Source organism: Nicotiana attenuata, chromosome 8 (genome assembly GCF_001879085.1).
Source record: "Nicotiana attenuata strain UT chromosome 8, NIATTr2, whole genome shotgun sequence".
Taxonomy (NCBI): domain Eukaryota; kingdom Viridiplantae; phylum Streptophyta; class Magnoliopsida; order Solanales; family Solanaceae; genus Nicotiana; species Nicotiana attenuata.
The window spans coordinates 21,299,634-21,306,538 of NC_031996.1; positions in this window are offsets into that span (position 1 = coordinate 21,299,634).

The window sequence follows — 6,905 nt, forward strand, 5'->3', positions numbered from 1 at the left end:
ACGAGAAAGGCCTTGAAAGTTACCGATCTAACCAGGAGAGTCAAAGGTCTGACTCGAATGGCCATGGCTGGCCGGAGAAAGGTCAAGGATGATCGGAGAAAGGTCATCGAGCAAAGACTGGACCAAGTCCCTTCAAAGTCTGGTCATGAGACCACAGAAACAAATACATAGAAGCCATGGAAGGCTGATACAGGTCTCAGATGACCCTGGAAAGCCATGGATTAGGGTAGATTAGGGTGGTGGCGGCTAGGGTTTGGGGGTGTTGCAGAGAATGTTTGAGAGGGAAGGGGTTCTAAGGCGGCGGATTGTGAGAAATGATAGGGTTTAGGGGGTCGTTTGGAATTAATTAAGGCAAGGGTGATTATTGGCCGTTGATCTGAATGATCAACGGCCTGGATTAAAATGGGTGAGTGGGCGGTTTCATGAAACTGGGTTTGGGTCGGATTAAATTGAAATTGGGTCGGGGTTCAATTGGGCTCAATTGGGGTCAGAATTGGGCTATAATTGAAATGAAATTGGGCTAACATTTAAATAGCCAATTTTCTCTATTTAATTTATAAAAAATAATAAATTAATTTCTGAAAATAAATTAAAGGTACTAAAATGGCTTATAACACGTAATTAACTATTTAAAGATACAGGGCTTGATTTTTATGAATATAAACGTAATTAATCCTAAAAGAGGCTAATGTTGCAATTATACAATTTTAGCCTTTAAAAATACTAAGTAATTTTGTCAAAATATGCAAAAAAAAATCCCTTAGCTATATTTTGGAATAAACACAAAAGTTCAATAAATGAATCACCAAAAAATGATAATTTAGAAATAATTATTGGATTTTTATAGATAAAAATAGGGGAATAAATTGATTTAAAAATCTTTTAAATTAAGAAAAAATAAGGAAACACTTGGATATACTTATATATGCATACATATGCCATTTTGAAGGTATTCTGCATAAAAATATATATAGGAAAAAATTGGGTATCAACAAATGCCTCATTTTATTGATAAAAAATAGGCGAATCCCAAAACGACACTAAATAAGCAAGAAATAAAGGTCACTAATGGCCATTGGCCTTATTACATTCATAAAGCGAAAAAGTAAATTCCTGTCTATTTGGTCCCATAAGGACCTTCCCCAGACTCGACATCCTTGGCTCCTTCGAACAGCTTCCCCAATTCGCGAAGTCCCAACAATAGGTATGCTCTTGCTAGATGTCCACCTTCGGTCCCTTCAGCCTTTTGACAGTCTTCAACCCTTTTGAGAAATTTTCCTTCTAGTTCTACTATGCCTCGCTCTACGTATTCTAGCCTTTTATTGGCACTGATAGCCATGTCTTTCCATTCCTCAATCAGCTTCTGGTTGGACTTTTGTATCTCGCGGTGTTCGCTCTCGCATTCACGGATCCTTTTGCGCAGCTGGTTGTATTTGACTTGTGCCTCGGCCTTTTTATCTATGATTCTGTGGCCTTGAATGAACCCTGGCTTACCCAGACCAGCCCAATTGTCTTCCAACCAACCAGAATAGAAAGGGGTACAACCGGTATGATATCTGTCTGGCTCAATGGTGTCTTTCTCCATTACGATCTTGCAGTGCCACATGTGCTGGGCTTGGCACTTGTGGGGACTATCATCATTTTGGAAGTCAGCTCGAAGATGGCTCATCTTGTCGACCCTGGGTATGACTTGCTTCCTACCTGCTTGCCTCATAACTTGAAGAGGGACGTAAGGGTATGTTCCTCTTAGACCAATCATTATCAGGAAAGGTGCATCTCTGGATCGGGCGATGAACTCCTCTATCGGGAACCACTCGAACATCCATTGGACCTGTTCTTCAGTCATATTATCAAAGAGCTCAACCAATTCTTTCGCATTCTCAGGCTGAGCGAACATGTCGGGGATGTAATTAATTCGCTTTGGATGATGGAAAGCGATGTGGTCATCCCAGGCCCTTCGCTGAATTTCATGTCGGTATTCGCCCTTTTGGAGATGTTCCATGAACCAAAGTTGAAGTCGTAGATTGCAGCCTTCGAAGTGTTTCGCTCCTCATTGACACTTCTCTAAGGCTCGGTATATGTCTGCAATGATCATGGGTACAATGCTGAATGTCTGCCCACCAATCCCCTCCATTAGGGCCTTGGTTACCATAGCCAGCCTAGTATGGATTCTCCCTTTCTTCATAGGAAAACACGATCAGACCCAGGAAGCAAAACATGAAGATGAACACCCTACGATGGATATGTTCCAAGGATGTGATGGCAAACTTGTCATGGTAGGTACGGTATGATTTGCTATGACCGTACCTTTCATAAAGGTAGTCAAAAGTGATGTACGATTCCTTTAGGCATTACCAATTCTGCGATCTTCTTCAAACCCATCATTTTTAAGAAAACCTTGCTTGTGCGGTTCTCATGCATTAGCAAACCCAGGGTTTCCTACACTAGACCGGCCAGTCCTCCTATCTCTTCTAGCAAAGGTGTCATTTCTATGTCCCCAAAGCGGAACACGGCCCTTTCACAATCCCAAAATAAGGTAGCAGCTTCTATTATCATGTTGTTAGGCTGGATCTCCAGGAGGGATGGTAGATTACCCATATATTTCCTGACGAGGGTTTTGTCACTAGAATACAAATCTTCCCACCAACTCAGCAATATTGGGTGGATATTGGTGACCATGCCTAATCTGGGGACTTCGTGCCTCATATTTCTGCAACACAAACAAGGTTAGGCCCTTACCCCTACCAGACTCGACTATTTAACATTAACAATTAGCATGAAGCATTTAGTTCTCCAAATAAATGCACAAAACGTGATGATGTCCATTTGGGTTTAGGGAAACCCAGTGGATTTTGGACAAGGCTATCTTAAAGGATCATTATGTGGACAACATAACTGACCCGACTAGGTTTGACCATGATGCATGCATAGTTTAAACAGAGTAAGGTTTCTATGGGGTTTTAGACTGGTACCCTTGAGCGGAAAACTTAAGGGGGAAGGCGCGGAACCATCGACTGCACTGCTGATCGACTAGTTTTACCACAAATAAGCCTTTCCGAATTTAGGGGGTAATAATAAAGGAAGGGTGCAACCACTCATCAAGCGTTGCTATACTATTTTGTTTGGAACGCGTGGAGTATGATGTTGAGCATGATTATGCAATAATTAAAAGCATGTTGACATGTATTTGCACGTTAAGAAAGTGATAAATACAGCAGTTATAAAGGGAGGAAACAAGAAAGATATGTCAGTTTTGCTTTTGAAGAAGAAATTAAACGCTTAAAGGAATTAAACAAATAATTGCACATAAGGAGGGTACAAATTCACAAAAACGGTATGAAATGGTAAATGACTAAATCTCCCCAGCAGAGTCGCCATGCTGTCGCGCCCCCTTTTTCTCGCGAAATCGGGTTTGTGATGTTTTGGTTGAGACAACTCGTTCCTTTTGGGAAAGGGGTTTGCATTTTGAAGGGTCGCCACCTAACATTTTAAGGTGCGTTAGGGCACCTATAGGGTTCATTTGTAACTATGTTTGATAACCAGAGACAGGGTAAGGGCTTGAAATTATCCTAAGGGGAAGGTGTTAGGCACCCCTCAGGATCCAGTAGTGTGGTTCCCGGCCAGATAATTTTGTGTGAATTTGTATAATTAGCAAATAAACAAGTATGGCTCAGATAGTAGGGGATTTAAGTTTAAATACACAGATGCTTGAAAAAAAACAGTTAATGAAAAGAAGTAAATCTAAGCGTATATGTGAATGTAAAGGAGTGTCCTAGGTTGGTTATCCTATAGGATCACATCAGTACAATGCCCGGTAATCACTCCTTAAAAAGAGGCTACGCGTGGCATTAGCGCACCGGTCATCATATCCATATCTACCCTTTCCCGCCCCGCGAAGGTAATTAAAGCGAGGGTTGGTCTCGACCCCTATTGCATGCTGTTACCCGTCCATTCCTATCAGTCCCGGAGGAATTTAGGACTCCTATCCTATAAAGGGGTGGGGGTTCTAGGCAGACCCTCAAGTTAAAAGGCAAAATACTAGGCGACAAACAAGAACACATAGGACTGCATTTAGGGGGAAAACACAAAAAACAGATAGAAGGCTCAGATATACCTCCACAAGTAATGCACACAGACAACACGACTCATACACAGGTAAGGTCCACATTCAGATCCTAACAAGGTATTTAAGTGATTTTAAAACATAACAGAGGCAGATTTGATCACATGACTCATATGAGAACTCCTAATTAAGCTTGCCTACTGATTTTAACACGTTGACAGTTGAACACTAATCACAAAGAAGGTTCTAGTTTTATTTAAAGATGATTGCCTAAGGCTTGCCTAGGCGCGGAATACAGATGACTACATTTTATATAGTGAAACAAGGCAGGTTTTTTTTAAGCGGACTCTTGAATCCTTATAGGCATGATATCTAACGACAAATCAAGGCATTTTTTGAAAGAACTTGTTTTAGAGAAAATAAACCATTAATTAAACCAGTTTCGAAACGAACTAAAACGTGGATTGGGTTGATTTATTTAACTAAACTAGTTAAGATCTATAGGTAGAATTTCTATAGTTATTCCCTAGAGGCATGAAATCTAGTTGTTTAACACTGATTTCAGAAACTTTGCAGGCATGATGACCACTGAAAGAAAACATGTAACACTTGCTATAATAGAAGTTGGATTAAATTATATCCTATAGGTATGGCATCTATTTGTGAAACTCATTTTGAGACCTATTAAACATGATTTCTAACATGGTAAGGCCAAACATAGTGAAATGTAAAGTCCTATAGGCATGATTCCTAACATGGTAATGCCAAACATAGTGAAATGTAAAGTACTATAGGCATGGTTTTTACCCGCCTTACCCCACAAACATGTAAATACCCGCCCTTTTTACTAGTTACCCCAATATTCGTTTACAAATTATTACAGACCATGTGAATGAATTACATAAGAAAAGTAAAAATTACACAATAGAGAGCCTGAAATAGGACCAGACTTTCAGCACCTGATTAGGACTTCCTCCCTGAGTTATGCAATAAACCACCTCAAGTGCCAAGATTGTTCCATAGCCTTTCTCATATCTGGGTGTGTCAGAGTTCCCTAAGGACCTCAAGGGATCCCGGGCAGTGCTTATACCCAGATTGCATAACCAAAACAGAGTAAATGCAGTGTGGAAAGGCCAGCTTTTATGTGTCCAAGTTCAGAGGGAACTCAAGGGTCCCAAGGCAAGGCTCACACAAAAGGGGAAGAACCTAGTGGTCTAAGTGTATATGTGAGAGTGCTTGACATAGATTTAAAAGAATTGAGTTGGAAACAATTTTGAAAATGAGTAGTTTGAAATATGTTTTGGAAGGCAGTAGAAAAGTTTGCCTTAGTGAAAAGAAAAGAAACAGGACAACCAGCAACTCAAAAACAAATCATAGTGCAAACACAAATAGGGAAAGGAGGCATTGGGAACATACAGGTTTGAAACCACATGAATGGGGAAACATTTGATGCAACAAATATACAAAACAACTATGAATCCATTAAACAAATCATGGTAACAGACATTTAAAACATAGGGAAGAGTGCAGCAGGATCATGTTGAAGACAAGGGTTTTGTTGAACAAAGTTTGACACTACATGGTTATACCAGTTAGGGAGGGGTAAGGGAACTAAGTGAACATGCTGGAAAAGTATCAAAGAACTAAGTAAAGTCTGATATGATGATTACACACAAGGCAAGAATTTAGACATGCTTGAAAACATCAATCATAGAAAGAAATTGAATAACTAGTACAGTAGCAAGCATGGATGTATAGGCATGGAACGCATAAAGTTGAGTTTCAAATTTAAACTAGAGACATACCAGTTGAAGAAGTAAAGTGCAGAAAGTAAAGCAAGTAGAGTTCCATAGTCTAGCCTTGACTTTCAGCCGGCTAGACAAGCAGTTAGCACAAGTGGCAGAGAAATAAGAGAGAGTTTGAGTGTGTGTGTGTGTGTATTCTTAACTATTGTTCGTGTCTTAAGACTGTAGAAGAGAGTCATTTATATAGTAGTTTGAAAACTGGTTAAAATAAGGCAAGAAGCAATTCTTCAGTAATTATAGAAATCAGTATAAAAAATTGGTTTGAATCTCCCTTTAATTAAGGGAGTCAGTGTAAATGGTAAAGAGCAGGTGGCAAGTATGGAAAGAAATCATACACGGCCGGAGTATAACAAATAAGGAATGATTTAAAAAATAGTACCAGTATAGAACAGGTAATTAAGGCTAGGTTCAGAAAGTTTTCAAACTAAGGAGACAATCAGTAGCAATGCAGACAAGGCAAGGAAAACTTATTAAGACAAGCAACTAATCAAATTAAGCGGAAAGGTAGGGGTCGGAGGGTCTAAAGGGAAATGTTCAAATCACATCAAGTAATAAGGAACTCAGATCGATCAAAGAGAAAATCATGGAAAAGAGTCAGCATGTTTAACATATAAATAGAGTAAGACATGGGTAGTCAAGAATTAGCACACGACTCTAGCAAAACATGAAGATAAAACGATACTGAATCAGTGAGAAAGATGCAAGTCTTGATACGAACAGTCAAGATGAACACAAAACATCGAATTGATGTAAGTCTAGGCTGAGAAACTCAGTAGAAGCATATCAAGGCAAGGCAGTCACAAGAAATCACAAGAACTCAAAAGAAATATGAGAATTAGTAAGTCATGCTAATACAACCAAACGAAGAACCCTAAAAATTAGGGTTTTCGACATAGGCTAGTTAGGGTCAAGGAAGAACTCGACAAATCAAAACACATAGATACACTTAAAACCGAAAAGTGTTTCGAAGAAAAGATTTTCAAAAAACCTAGTTTAGGAAGATGAAAAACCGCTCGAAAATCAGGAGATTTTACCAT